The sequence below is a fragment of the Furipterus horrens genome, unplaced genomic scaffold, assembly GCF_987537825.1.
Source record: "Furipterus horrens unplaced genomic scaffold, mFurHor1.1.pri manual_scaffold_3, whole genome shotgun sequence".
Taxonomy (NCBI): domain Eukaryota; kingdom Metazoa; phylum Chordata; class Mammalia; order Chiroptera; family Furipteridae; genus Furipterus; species Furipterus horrens.
Window position 1 is genome coordinate 99,011,188 of NW_028327173.1, and position 15,851 is coordinate 99,027,038.

Here is a 15,851-nt window from a genome sequence, read left to right on the forward strand (position 1 = left end):
ATAATTGTCCCAATTTTTTTTCCTTTGCTCCTCTCTGCCCAGTTTCTCCCTTCCTTCCAGCAATGCCCCCTCCCTTAGTCCACGTCCATAGGTCATGCATATAAGTTCTTTGGATTTTTTTCCACAAGAAACTTTCCTAGGTTTTTTCTAAATAATTCAGTATCTTGCATTGATGATACCATTAAATCAGCCTGAGAAAAGAAACACACTACTTTTAAAATCATTTGGTCTTAGTGACACTTAAATTTTCCTTATTTATATTCTTATTTCCCTTGACACAACTCTAGTATTTAAAAAATTACTTGTTTTTCCTTGGTACAAAACATTCACCTGATGTTGGCACCCTAAAGCTTATTATTTTTTCCTTAGTCATGAAACTAGTAGAGTCATGTAATCCAAGTAAGTTAATAAAAAGAAGCCAAAGCTATTGCAAGATTATCTTTTTAGTACTAGTTATTATTCTTATAGGCTATGATTAGAAAATCCAGTATTAGATACAATAAACTAGATATTCACGGACACCACTCCAGGAAGAGCATAAATAAAAATAGAAGAGTTGTGAAGGGAAAATTCTAGATAATACATGACTACATTGGCAAAAAGTAAAAGAATTCCTAGAAGCCAGAGTAAGAAAGTTCTTATCCACAGAAGTAAGCAGGCACTGGAGCCAGAGGTTACCTTCAGGTCCATGCTCAATCCTGGTGGTGTAGATTCTGGATTTTAATAAAATATCCATTGGGAGAGAAGACACAAAAAAGACAACCTGAACAGGCTAGAATATTAGATGAGAGACTAGAAATATAAGCTGTGGGATAATGGTTACTTCCAGTCGGAGGGAAGGATGGTAGAGAATCACAGAGGAGACTCCAATGGGACTGCTGCCATTTTATTCTTAAGTGGGTAGTAAATACATGGGGGTTCACTTTCTTTTTATTCCCAAAATTATACATGCATTCTTTCCATAAAAGTGTTTTAGTTTAACAAGAAATAACTGCATAAATGAAATCCATGTCAAAACATCAAGGGTAATTTTAATTGAGAAAATGATCTTTTTTGCCCCCCCCCAAACACAGCTAACATGTTAAAACATCTGTATATATATAGTCATCCCAAGGACATGCTCTAATAAAATTTTTACAACAATCCTCCTCTTCTGCCTCATCATCACCATCCTGTATTTAAAAAATCAGAGATAATATAGAATCATGGTTTGTTAAATTAGCTAAAGCTCAATTCTGTTACCAAATTCACCATTCTCTTCATTGTGCTATCAATTTGTAAGATGACCCTGACCCAGCTGTGAACAATTTGTGAGTTTTCGAAAATAAAATTCATACACCCAAAGCAAAGAATAATAAAAATAATGTTTTGCTTCAATTTTCTAATCTTTTAAAACAAATTTAAAATAGGAAATGCAACTTATATTGAGGAATGGTCACTCACCAGAATATGTGTCCCACTTCCTAAACAACAACCCTGAAAAGGCCAGTTAATTTAAATGTGAAAAAACATTATGTTCTTAAAGAATCAATTTATTTAACTTCTGTTATTCCAAAATATTGCTTTATTAACAAAGAATTATTTCTGACCATCCACAAACTTCTCACAGAATATACCAGCTGTTGAAATACTGAAGTTATTTTCTCTTTTAAGTATTTAAAGAAATCAAAATAGATGTTGCAATTTGCAATTTTAATTAGATTCACTTAAAATATGATCTGTAGTCTTCTGCCTAGCATCCTAGAGTATAATTTTAAATGAAGAGTAAATACCACTCCCTTTCAGCTGTATTCTTAAGGAATCCATTCCAGTCACATTAACCTGCTGGTTGTACCCGAAACATATCAGGCATGGTCTTGTCTCAGAATCTTTGTATGCACTGTTCCTTCTGCCTGAAGCACTCTTCAGTCTTAGAGTCACAGGGCTTGCTCATTCAACTCTTTAATAAAGACTTTCATCAAATGTTATCTTTTTCTGTGAGCCTTCTCTTCTCCATTGTTTAAATTGAACCCCTTCCCCCAGGGTTTCCTATCCTTCATTCCCTCCTCCTCCTTCTCACCTTCCTTCTCCTTTTTCTTCTTTCAGCTTTATTGAGGTATAATTGATAAATTAAATTTTAAGACATTTAAAATGTACATAGTGGTGATTTAACGAACATACTTGAACATTGTGAAGGAATTTGCCCCATGTAGTTAATTAACACATCTGTCACTTCACATATCTCTCTCACCTCTCTCTCTCTCTCTCTCTCTCTCTCTCTCTCTCTCTCTCTCTCTCTCTCTCTCTCTCTCTCTCTCGTTTTTCCTGGTCTTAGCAATTTCAATTGTACAGTACAGTGTGACCAACTCCTATAATCACCATGCTTCCCATTAGATCCTAAGATGTTATTGACCTTATAGCTGGAAGTTTGTACCCTTTTACTAACCTCTCCTCATTTCTCCCACCCAGCTGCTGGCATCCACTTTTCTATTCTCTAAGTCTGATGTTTTTAAATACTCTACATCTAAGTGATACCATGCAATATTTCTCTTTTTATGTCTGACTCATTTTGCTTAAGTAATGAATGCTCTCAAGATCCATACATATTTTCACAAATGACAGGTTTTTCTTTTTTCTTATGGCAGAATAAATAATACTCCCATATATATACACCACATGTTCTTTATGCATGCATTTGTTGATAGACATTTAGATTATTTTCATTATCTTGGCTTTTATTAAAAATGTTGCAGTAAAGTGGAGTGCAGATATCTCTTTGATATCCTATTTTTATTGCCTTTGGATAGATACCCAGAAGTTGGATTGCTAGGTCATATGTGTTATTTTTTTAATTGATGAAACTCCATACTGTTTTCTATTGTGGCTACACCGGCTTACATTCCTCCAACATGCATAAGGATTCTCTTTCCTCCACATCTTAACAACACTTGTTCTCTCATGTCTTCTTGATGATAGTCATTCTGATAAGTGTGAGGTATATTTCATTGTGGTTTTGATTTGCATTTCTCTGAATATTAGTGGTGTTGGTCACCTATTCAAGAGCTTCTTGTTCATCTGTATATCTTTTTAAGAAAAACACATATTAAGATTTCCTGCCCATTTTTAATCAGATTTTTGTGTTTCTATGTTTAGTCATTGTTTTGCTGTTGAGTGTATGAGTTCTTTATAAATTTTGTTTTTTGTTTTTATATTTTAGAATCAGTGAAACTTTTTAAAATTATATTTTATTGATTATGTTATTACAGTTGTCCCGACTTTTTCCCTTTGCCCCCTCCACTCAGCACCCCCAACTCTCTCAGGCAATCCCCACACCTTTGTTCATGTCCACTGGTCATGTGCATAAGTTCTTTGGCTACTCCATTTCCTATACTGTACTTTACATCTCCATGGCTATTCTGTAACTTCAAATTTGTACTTCTTAATCCCTTCATCTTTTTACCCATTCCCCTGCCCCTTCTCCCATCTGGAAATCATCAAAATGCTCTCTAAATCCATAATTCTGTCTCTGTTCCTTTTTACTTAGTTTGATTTTTAGGTTTAATTGCTGATAGATATGTATCCATTGCCATTTTATTGCTCATATTATTGATCTTCTTCTTTTTCATAAATTAGTCTCTTTAACATTTCATATAATAATGGTTTGGTGATGATGAACTCCTTTAGTTATTTTTCTTGTCTGAGAAGCTCTTTACCTGTCCTTTGATTGTATATAATAGCTTTGCTGGTTAGAGCAATCTTGGCTGTAGGTCCATGCTTTTCATGACTTTGAATATTTCTTGCCAATTCCTTCTAGCCTGCAAAGTTTCTTTTGATAAATCAGCTCACAGTCTTATGGAAACTACCCTGCTTTTCTCTTGCTGCTTTTAAGATTCTCTCTTTATCTTTCACTTTTGGCATTTTAATTATATGTCTTGGAGTGGGCCTCTTTGCATCCATCTTGTTTGGGACTATGTGTTTCCTGGATTTGCATGTATACTTCCTTCACCAACTTAGGGAAGTTTTCTTTCATTATTTTTTCAAATAGATTTCTAATTTCTTGCTCTTTCTCTTCTTCTTCTGGCACCCCTATGATGCAAATATTGAATCACTTGAAATTGTCCCAGAGGCTGCTTACACTATCCTCAATTTTTTTGCATTCTTTTTCCTTCTTGTTGTTCTGGTTGGTTGTTTTGGCTTTTTTATATTCCAAATATTTATTTGATTCTGGCCTCTTTCACTGTACTGCTTTTTCCTTGTAAATTTTTCTTTATTTAAATTAGTGTATCCTTCATTTCTAATTGAGTCTTTTTTATGCTGTTGAGGTCCTCACTAAGTTCTTCGAACATCACTGTAACCAGTGTCTTGAACTCTGCATCTGATAAATTGCTTATCTCCATTTTGTTAAGTTATTTTACTGGAGTTTTGATCTGTTCTTTCACTTGGGCCATGTTTCTTTGTCTCCTGATTTTGGCAGCCTCCTTGTCTTTGTTTCTATGTATTAGGAAGAGCTACTATGACTCCATGTCTTGGTAGCATAGCCTAATGCAGTAGGTGTCCTGTAGAGTATAGTGGCATAGCCTCCCCTATTGCCCAAGACAGATATTTGAGGTGTGGCTGATTATACTCTCATGTTGGCTGAGTATACCCTTCTCTTGTAGTTGATATTTGATTACTGTTGGCAGGTCAATGAGAGGGATTTACCCAGGCCAGTCAGCTGCAGTGACTATCTGTGACCACTGACTGTATACCTCTGCCCTCTGTGGAGAATCAGCTTTGCAGGGGCAGGGCGGTGGTCCTCTGATGTGGTCTGTAGTTGTTCACTGGGTACATAGGCTCGGTGGCTTCCTGAGTGGTGCAGGCCATCTGCCCCCACTTGTTTTTTGCTCAGGATCACCCTGCCTGAGCTATAAAGCTATCTGAGACAGCTGTTACTTTTGCTGGGCTTGGAGATTGCCAGGCAAAGCCAAGATGTGAATCTAGGCTGACTGCTGCTAGTGCTCAGCCTTGGGCCCTTTAACAAGAGTTATGAGGTCTGGGGGCTGAGGTTGGCTGTTGCTAGTTCAAGAGGATTTAGAAAGTTATGAAGCATAAGCCAAGACCGGCTATTCATATGGAAAAGTGGCTTGGGTGGGCCCGTAAGTTGGTGGGACAGAGTCTCTGGGGAGCTCCAGTTCAGGGCAAACAGTGCACCAGCCTCCCAGCTCTGTGGCTCTGTGGTTCTATGGGGGAAGAATTAAAAAAATGTACAATAGCCCAACTTTCTGTCTGGGAGAAGGCTATCCCCCAGCTCTTGCCTTGATGCCAGACAGTTCATGTTCTCCCTTTATGCCACTGGTGCATTTCAAGATGCTACCCCAGTGCTGGAGCTCAGAGGGAGTGAGTCTGATTAAGTCTGTGTGGATTCTTTAAGAGGAACTGCTTGGGACTCCAGAAGTTTCTTCCACCAACTCAATCCCCACTGGTTTTTGCAGCCAGAAGTTATGGGGCTTATGTTCCTGGCATTGGGATCCTGGACTGGGGAGACTGGTGTGGGGTTGGTGCTCTTTGCTCTTGTGATAACCCTTCTGAATTTCTATTCACTACATGTGAGTATGGGACCAGTCTGTTCCCTATCTTCACCCCTCCTATCAGTCTCGATGGATGTCATTTTTTAATTCCATAGTTGTCAGACTTCAGTTCAATTCAGTTTCAGATGGATCTGAGTGGTGGTCATTCTATATTTTGTTTGTACTTTTGACGTGGTTGCACGAGGCAGTGAGCTGTGTTTACCTATGCTGCCATCTTGGTGGAAAGTCAAGTTCTTCATACATTTTGAATATTGACCTCTTATCAGATACATGATTAGTAACTCATATTTTCTCCCATTCATATGCTGCCTTTTCATTTTGTTGATTATTTCCTTTGTTGTACAAAAACTTTTTAGTTTGATGAAGTCCCATTCTTTTTTTTTCTTTTCTTTTTTTTTTTTTTTTTTTGCCTTTGTTTCCTTTCTTTTTGGTGTCAAATTCAAAAAGTCAATGCCAAGACCAAGTCAAGAAGATTACCTGCTATGGTTGCTTCTAGGAGTTTTATGGTTTCAGGCCTTACCTTCAAGTCTTTAATCCATTTTGAGTTGACTTTTGTATTTGGTATAAGAGTTCAGTTTCATTCCTATCCACCACCATTTATTGAAGAGACTAACTATCATTTCTCCATTGTATATTCTTGACTCCTTTGTTGTAAAACAATGACCCCTATATGAATTAGTTAATTCTGGCCTCTCTTTTTAATCCTCACCCAAGGATAAGTTTGATTTAAGAGAGATATAGGAAGGGGGCAGGAAGAGAGAGAAAGAGAGGCAGGGGGAAAGAAATTGATGTAAGAAACAATGATTGATTGTCTCCCATTGTAAGCGAACAGAGGTTTGCTGCCTCAAAAGCCAAATTCATAAGGCAGGTGTTGGTGCCAAAGAGACAAGGTTTTACTCAAGTGCCACCCAACCTGGGAGAATGGTGGACTCCTGTCTCAAAGACCATCTCCCCTTCCTGCTCTAGCCAGCCATTATTATAGAGGTAGGGAGGGGACAGCTTTTTTTTCTATTTAATTGTTTTTATAGCTTTCAGTGTTCTTGGGGCCCTATCCATTCATATTTCTAGCTTTTGGTGCACTTAGTGTAAGAACCTCTCTTTGCTGCAAGCTCTCTGCCTGACTGTCGACAGTAACACTCTAGGTGCCTGAACTGAGGATTAAATGTTCAGTCTAGGTATGCACCCTGACAAGAGATGAACACGCAACCTTTTGGTGTACAAGACAACACTCCAACCAACTTTACTTTGTTCCATTGATCTATGTGTGTGTGTTTTAATGCCTATACCAGGCAGTTTTTATTAATATTACATTGTAATGTACCATGAAATCAGGCTTAATGCCTCTAGCTCTGTTCTTCTTTCTCAAATTTTAAAAATATTCAGGTCTCTTGTGTTTCTGTAAAACTTTGAGATTGTTTTTACTTCTGCAAAAAAGGCCATTGGAATTTATATAGGAATAACTCTGAAATCTGTAATTTGTTTGGGGTAGTATGGACATTTTAGCCATATTAATTCTTCTAACTATGAGCACCGAGTATCTCTCCATTTATTTTTCTTCTTCATTTTCTTTTATATCTTGTAATGTTTTATAGCTTTCAGTATACAGATCTTTCTATATCTTGGTAAAATTTATTCCTAGCTATTTTATTTTCTTTGATGCAGTTGTAAATGGGATTGTTTTCTTAATTTCTCTTTTCAATAGTTTATTGTTAATGTATAGAAACAGAACTGATTTTGTATATTGATTTTATATCTTGCAATGTTAAATTTGTTTATTAGCTCTAACAGTTTTTGTGTGGAGTCTTTAAAGTTTCCTATATATAATGTCATGTCATCTGCAAATAGAGAAAGTTCTACTTCTTCCTTTCCAAATCAGATATCTTTTTTTTAATTTATTTTTTGCTCAAATGCTATGCATAGGACTTCCAGCACTATGTTGAATACAAGTGGTGGAATGAGCATCCTTGTCTTGTTCCAGATCTTAGAGGAATGGCTTTCAGCTTTTTTCATTGAGTATAATGTTAACTGTGGATTTATCATATATGGCCCTTATTATGTTGAGTCATGTTTCTTTTATATGCATTTTGTTGAGAGCTTTTTAAAATAAATTAGTGTTGAATTTTTCAAAATGCTTTTTCTGCACTATCATGTTATTGAAATGATCATATAATACTTATGTTTCTTTTCTTTTAAATTTTCTTAATGTGGTGGTATCACACTGATTCATTTATGGATGTTGAACTATCCTTGCATTCCTGGAATAAATCTCACTTAATCATGGTGTATGATCCTTAGGAATATTGGCCTGTAATTGTCTTTTCTTGTAGTGCCCTTGATTGTTATTGGTATCAGGGTAATGCTGCCCTCATGAAATGAGTTTGGAAGTGTTCACTCTTTCTTTATTTTTGGAAGAGTCTGAGAAGGTTTGTATTAATTCTTCTTTAAGTGTTTGGTGGATTTCAGCAGTGAAGTCAACTGGCGTTAGACTTTTGTTTGTTGAAGGGTTTTTTTTTTTTCCTTTCTAGTAATTGCTCTCTTCAGATTTTCTATTCTTTATAATTCAGTCTTGATTGATTGTATGTTTGTAGAAATTTATTCATGTCTTCTAGGTTATATAATTTGAGTGTATATAATTGTTCATGGAATTTTCTTTTGATTCTTTGTATTTGTGTGGTATCAGTTGTAATGTTCCCTCTTTCGTTTCTAATATTTTTTTATTCAAATTATTTTTTCTTGGTAAGTATAGCTAAAGTTTTGTCTATTTTGTTTATCATTTCAAAAACACAGCCCTTAGTTTTATCAATCTTTTCTGTTGTCTTTCTAGTCTCTATTTTATTTATTTCTACTCTGATCTTTATCATTCCTTTCCTTCTACTAATTTTAGGATTAGTTCTTTTTTTCTAGTTCCTTGAGGTATAAAGTTAGGTTATTTTTGTAGTCTTTCTTTCCTTAATGTGGGCATTTACCATTATGAACTTTTCTCTTACAACTGGTTTTACTACATTCCTTAAGTTTTTTGGTATGTTTTGTTTTCATTTTCATTTGTTTCAAAATATTATTTTTATTCCCCTTTGGACTTCTTCTTTGACTCACAGGTTATTCATTATGTTCACTCTTCCTAAATTTATTAAGACTTTCTGTAAATTAATATATAATTTATCCTGAAGAATGTCTCATGTATGCTTAAGAAAAATGTATATCCTTTGGCTATTGGATGAAATGCTTTGTAAATATTTTTTAAGTGCATCTGGCCACATGTGTACTTTAAGTTCAATGTTTCCTGTATAATCTATTCATTGTTCAAAGTGGGATACTGAAGGCTTCTACTAGTATTGTAATACTGTCTATTTTCCTCCATCAAGTCTGTTAATACTTGTTTTATGTATTTAGGTGCTCCTATGTTGGATGCGTAAATATTTACAGGTGTTGTATCCTCTTATTAGGTTGACCCTTTATCATAATATAATGACCTTCTTTGTCATTTCTTGGGGTATTTGTCTTAAAGTCCCCATTTCCTCTGTATTTCTCCATAGTATTTGTCACGTTTTTATTGTCTATCTCTCCCACTAGAATGTAAGCCATGTGGGTGCAGGGGTATTTGTCATTTTGTTACTGCAGTGTATCCAGCAACAAGAGTACCCGACACACAGTTGACATGCCCTAAATATTCTTGTATCAATGAATGAATAAAAGGAGACCATCAATTTCACCTATTTTAAGTAATGATGAAAGAAAAATGATATATAAGAACCTTTGAAAGTGATTCAAGTCTCTTAGTTACTGTAGTTATTAATGTCTGCAATGCAGGCAAGGAGGAGCTTTCCCAGCAGCTCTCTGGTTTCTTTGCCTCACTGCTGAATTAGAGGTGTAGAGCAGGGTACACTCAAAGAATTTTTTCCCTTGCCTACATTTTGAATAAAATTAACATTATAAAAATATTCCTTATTGCTGATAGATCTTGGCAAAACCCTCCAATGTTTCAATACCAGCTCCTCTAAAAAGAAACCCAGTGCTGGGAATGAGTCAAGCAATCAGCAGCTGCTGTTCTTGGGTTACTTTCCACATTCTGTTTTCCTCCCCACTTAAAATTCTTAAACCTTCAAGTTCTGTTCATTATTCTGGTGAGAGATTTAATTATTGGCATTTTTATTGTACATGTTCACTACAGGAATGATGAAAGATGATTAGAATCACAATTGAGAGGGGCTGAAGTGTGCTGTGGTGATGATAAAAACGAGCAGTGAATGAGCATTGAATGATGGCAACAGACCTTAATGGCTTTGAAATACCCACCAAGACAGGAGACTTCAACCTGATACAGCTACTACTGATTTATACAAGCTTCATATTCATAAACCAGCTCAAAAATTCCCATAATAGTCAGACAACTTAATTTTTTGGCAGTCTTTCCTTTATATGTTTAATTATAAAATCTTAATGTAATCTCGGCATTAGAAAGTAAATTGTACCCATCATTTATGACTGTTTCTTTTTTAGGGTTTCTATGTCCTTTTCCATACTATTGAAGTCTTAAGTTTATTAAGCATCCTTATAACCATTGTTTTGAACTCTGTATCTGGTAGTTTGCTTGCCTCATTTTATTTAGTTCTTTTTCTGAAGATTTATCCTGAAAAATATTTCTTTCTCTGGGAACTGTTTCCTTGTTTCTGCATTTTGGCTGCTTCCCTATGTAAGCTTCTATGCATTATGTAGAGCTGCTATGTCTCCTATACTTGGTACAGTGGCTTTCTGTTGTAGGTATCCTATAGGGGCCAGAGGCAAAGCATTCCCATTCACCTGAGCTGGGAACTTTAGGTGCACCCCCTGTGTGCACTGTGTACACTACTTATTGTAGTTGAGCCTTCAATTGTTGTTGGCATCACTGGGAGAGATTGAGCCCCAGGCCAATTAGCTGTGGGGACCAGCTGCAACTATAACAGAGGATATGCTGTGTAGGAGTTGATGCTGCAAAGCAGGACTTGCTTCAGTGGGCTTTGATGCTAAGTCCACCCCTGGAGCCTTTTGTTTAAGGAAGTGGTAAGGTTGTAATTCAGTATTGTCTGAAGCTGCCCATCAAGTGTACTGGCTCTGGGACCTCCCAGGAGGTGCAAAGATGGCACTATCTGTACCCTGCCTGGGGCCACCTGGCATGAACTACAGAGTGATCTGCATATGGCTGCTACTTATGTTGGGCTTGGAGATGCCTAGGAGAGGCCAAGCTGTGAACCAAGGTGGACTGCTGCTAGTTCCCAGCATTGGGCCACTTAACAAGAGGTAGGGGGTACACAGAGGCTAGATGCTGCTTGTTTGAGAAATTTTAGAAAATTTCAAAGCATTGGTCAAGAGAGGACAGCTGTATAAAAGAGCCAGTGGAATAGGCTTAGATGGGTCCACGAGTTGGGTAGGGTGGGGACTCAGGGAATCACCAAGATGGAACAAACAGCATGAGGCCAGGTTGATGGAGATTCAGATACAGTGCCCACCTTTGGCCCTGTGGCAGTGCATGGCATGGTGTCTCAGAAAAGAAATAATGGCTGCTGCCAGCACTTTTGTCTGGCAGAAAGCTGCCCTCATCAGCTCTCGCCCTGATGTCAAACAATTCAGTTCTTCCTTGTATGTCTCTGGTTCCTTACAAGATGCTGCCCCAGAACTGGAGTTCAGAAAGAGTTAGTGCAAGTAAGACTGTAGATGGGCCCTATAGAAGGAACACCTGGGACTCTAGAAGTACTCTATCTCACTCAACCACAATCCCTGCTGGTTTTTACATTCAGAAGTTATGAGGACTTTTCTTCCTGACTCCGAAACCCTGAACTGAGAGTTCTGGTGTGGTGATGGGATACCTCACCCCTCAGGGAGCATCTATGCTGTCAAGATATCCCTCCCAATTTTAAACCACCACACGTAGGTGTGGGACCAGCTTGTTTCATGTCTCTGCCATTCCTACCAGAATGTAAAATGGTACTGCCACTATAGAAAACCATACGGAGCTTCTTAAAAAAATTAAGAATAGAGCTACCAGTATGACCCAAATATCCCTACTCTGGCTACCTATCACTAAATTCGGAAACATTTATCTGTAAATATATATATGTATGTGTATATGAATATGTATATGTATATATATTATATATATATGTTAGCTAAGACATGGAAACCACCTAAATGTCCTTTAATGTTTCATTGGGTAAAAAAGATGTGATTCATATTTATAATGGAATATTACTCAGTCATAAAAAAGGATGAACTATTGCCATTTGTGACAACATGGATAATCTTGAGAGTATCATGCTAAGCAAAATAAGTCAGACAGAAAAGAACAAGAACTATACTATATCACTCATATGAGGGATAGAAACCAGAAAGCAATGCATGAACAAACACGCGAACAAACTCATAGACACAGACAACAGTATTGTGGTTACCAGAGGGAAAGTGCATTGAGGGGAGGTTGAAGAGGCCAAAGGGGGTCAATATATATGGTGATGGAAGGAAACTAGACTTTGGGTGTTCAGCACACAATGCAATAGTTAATGTATTATAGAATTTTACCCTTGAAACTTAGGTAATATTATTAGCCAAAAATTTTAATTAAAAAATGAGAAATGATTCTGAATACTGTAGGTGGGCTTCATCTGATCAGTTGAAAGCTTTAAGAGAAAAACAAATTTCCCAGAGAATTTTTACATCAAGACCATAGCATGAACTACTGTCTGACAGCCCTGAAAATTTTGGCTTGCTAACCTCCACAATTATGTGAGCCAAATCCTTCTAACAAATCTCTCTGTCTCTATTACCTATCTATCTATCTATCATCTATCTATATCTATCTATCATCTGTCACTACTACTGATTGATTCTGTTTCTTTATAGAATCCTGACTGACTGAAATTTTGGTACTGGAAAATTTAATTCTACTGTAGCAAATATCTAAAAATGTGAAAGTGGCTTTGGATTGTGTAGTGGGTAGAGGCTGGAAGAATTCTGAGATTCATGCTAAAAAAAGCCTAGATTGCTTTGAGGAGTATGTTGGTAGAAATATGGACATTAAAGTTGATTCTGGTAAGACCTCAGAAGGAAGGGAATAGGATGATAGAGATATTACTCATTTTCTTAGAGAACACATTTTATGTCATAATCAGAATGTTACTGGAGATGTGAACATTAAGGATGCTTCATCTCAGACCTTAGAAGGAAATGAGAACAGTTATGGATGCTGGAGGAAAGGAGATCTTTGTTATAAAATGGCAGAAAATGTGGCTAAATTATGTTCTATCACTGGGTGGAAAATAATCTTTAAAGTGATAAAATTAGATATTTACCTGAGTAGATTTTCAAGCAAAGTGTGAACTTATGATCTGTGTTTTTTTTTTTTTCCTGTTTATAGTAAAATATAGAAGTAAAGAGATAAACTGAGAAAAGAACTGGTAAACAGAAAAGAACCAGCACTTGATGATTTGGAAAACTCTAAGCCTACCCACATTGCCAAAGTTGCCAAGGCATGCTCTGGAGAAAAGGCCAAGGGTGAGACTGGACAACCTTAATTGAAGAGATTAGTTATATGACATGGATTCACTCAACCATTTCAGCAGAAGCTAGGAATAAGGATAGAGTTATCTAGGAAGATCTATGAAGGATCCTTGTGTCTAATGGCATAAATATATATGATATCCATGGAAGACCAACAAGGTTTTTGAGCATATCATACCAGCAGAAACACTGCCAGCTTGGATGCAGGGAGACAGAGATAGTATAGAATGAAGTAAGGCTGTCAAGCTTCTCAGATGCCATAAACAGGAAACAGACTACCCAGAGATAAGGGCTGACTGGATATTTCCTAGGGCCTCCATTGGCCTGGAGGACAGAACATGGAGACACAGAGGCTTATTTCCAGGCCTTGAAACCTAATGAAATAAGCCCTGCTGGGTTTCAAACTTGCTTGGAAAAAGTGATCCCTTTATTTCTTCCATTTCCTCCATTTTAGAATGAAAATGACTATCTTATGCTTGTCCCACCATTGCATTTTAGAAGCAATTAACTTATTTTCTAGTTTCACAGGTTCACAAATGGAGAGGTATTTTGTCTTAGAGTAGCTCATACACGAGAGCTCATTTATATCTTATTTAGATAATTTAAGTGATGAGATTTGGAACTTTTTGAGTTGATGATGTATTTTTGAGACTTTGGACTCAGTGAGTTAGGACTTTTGGGGAAGTTGGGACAGGGAGAATGTATTTTGCTCATGGGATGAATGTGTACTTTGGGACCGGGCAGCAGATAGGCTCCACAGAGTTCAATAGTGTCCACCCCAAATTTATGCATTCCTGGAATCTCAGAATGTGATCTTGTTTGGAAATAGGGTCATTGCAGATGTCACTAGTTAACATATGGTCATGCTTGAATAGGTGAGGCCTACATCCAAAATCACTGGTGTCAGAAGAACACAGGGAGAAAAGGCAGATATGATCACAGAGGAAGAAATTGGAGTGATGCATCTACAAGACAAGAAACAACAGACACCAGAAGAGGCAAGGAAGGATCCTTCCCTAGAGCCTTTAGAGGGACCACAGCCCTGTTGACACCATGATTTCAGACGTGTAGCTTTCAGAATTGTGAGAGAACGTATTGCTGTTGCTTTAAGTTATCAGTTTTGTGGTACTTTGTTATGTCAGCCCTAATACAGAGAGTAGTTATACATTTTCTTAAGTCCATATCATGGTGAAGAGATAGGAAGCAGTAAGAAAAAGAAGAAAAGCCCAATTTGTTTTTTCTAGCCTGGATGACATAGTTCCCCACATACACAACCACTTCTTGTTAGATAGTTTCTTCTTTAGTCACTGCAGTGACAATTAAAAGTGAAAAGAAGACTCCAACCAAGATGGAGGCGTAAATACACACACTGCATCTCCTCACAACTAAGAAAGAATTTACAACCATTTCAAAACTAAAATAAAACCAAAAAACAGAAAATCCAGAAAACAGAAACTACAGGGAATTTCAGCAAAGAAATAAAGAAATAATCATCTGGAAAGGGAGGAGTGGCAGAGCTGGGGCAAAGAGAAAGAGGAATAGAGCAACGACTGCAGGGGTGGTACCTGGCAGGTGGGCTCAGCTAGCAGTACAGTGACTGTAGAAGAAAAACACAGTCATACAGCTTAAATCCGAGAAGCAATCCCAGCCCCAGAGCAGACCACATAGCTTGCAATTCCAGTGCTGGTTTTTAACTGTGAAAGCCAGTGGGGGTTGGGGCAGAGGAAGAAGCTACCAGTCTTGAAAAGGAGGTGGCTTGCTTAGTACAGGAAGGGGAAGAAGTGCCTTGAAAAGCAGCAACAACCAGCACTGTTCCCTCTCAGACCCTTTCCCCACATAGAGCGCCAAAATGCAGTGAAACAGGTTGCCAGCACTAACAAATACCTAAAACTCCTCCCCCTATAAAGTAACAGGTGCTACAGCCCTACCTAAATCACAGAGGCAAACACATAAAGCTGTCAAGATGAGGAGACAGAAAAGCACGGCCCAGAAGTGGAAGAAGATGAATGTCCTAGTGACAGAACTAAGTAATGAACAGATAGTTAAACCAACAGATGAGGAGATAGTCAACCTAATAGATGCCCAGTTTAAGGCACTGGTAATAGAGATGTTCACAGACTTGACAGAAAAGATTAAACAGGATGGGGAAAGAATGAAGGCTATCCTGGATGAAATGAAGGAAAATACACATGAAACAAGTGGTGAAGGAAAGGAAACCAGGGTTCAGATCAGCAATTGGAACATAAGGAAGAAATAAACAGTCGACCAGTACAGAAGGAGGAAAAGAAAATTGAAAAAAATGAGGAGAGGCTTAGAAACCACTGGGATAACTTTAAACATGCCAACATCTGAATCACAGGGTTTCCAGAAGGTGAAGAAGGAGAACACGAAATTGAAAAATTATGTTAAAAATAATGAAGGAAAACTTCCCTAATTTTGGGAAGGAAGTGGACATATGGGTCCAGTAAGCACAGAGAGTCCCAAACAAACTAGAACTAGGGAGGACCACACCAAGACACATCATAATCAAAATTCCAAACATTAAGGATAAGAGAGGATCTTAAAAGCAGTAAAAGAGAAGAGAATTATCTGCAAAGGGGTACCTATAAGACCGTCACGGGATTTTGCAAAAGAAATTTTGCAGGCAAGGAGGGACTGGCAAGAAGTATTCAATGTGATGAAAAGCAAGGACCTACAACCAAGATTACTCTTTCCAGCCAAGCTATCATTCAGAATGGAAGGGCAAATGAAGAGCTTCCCAGACAAGATAAAACTAAA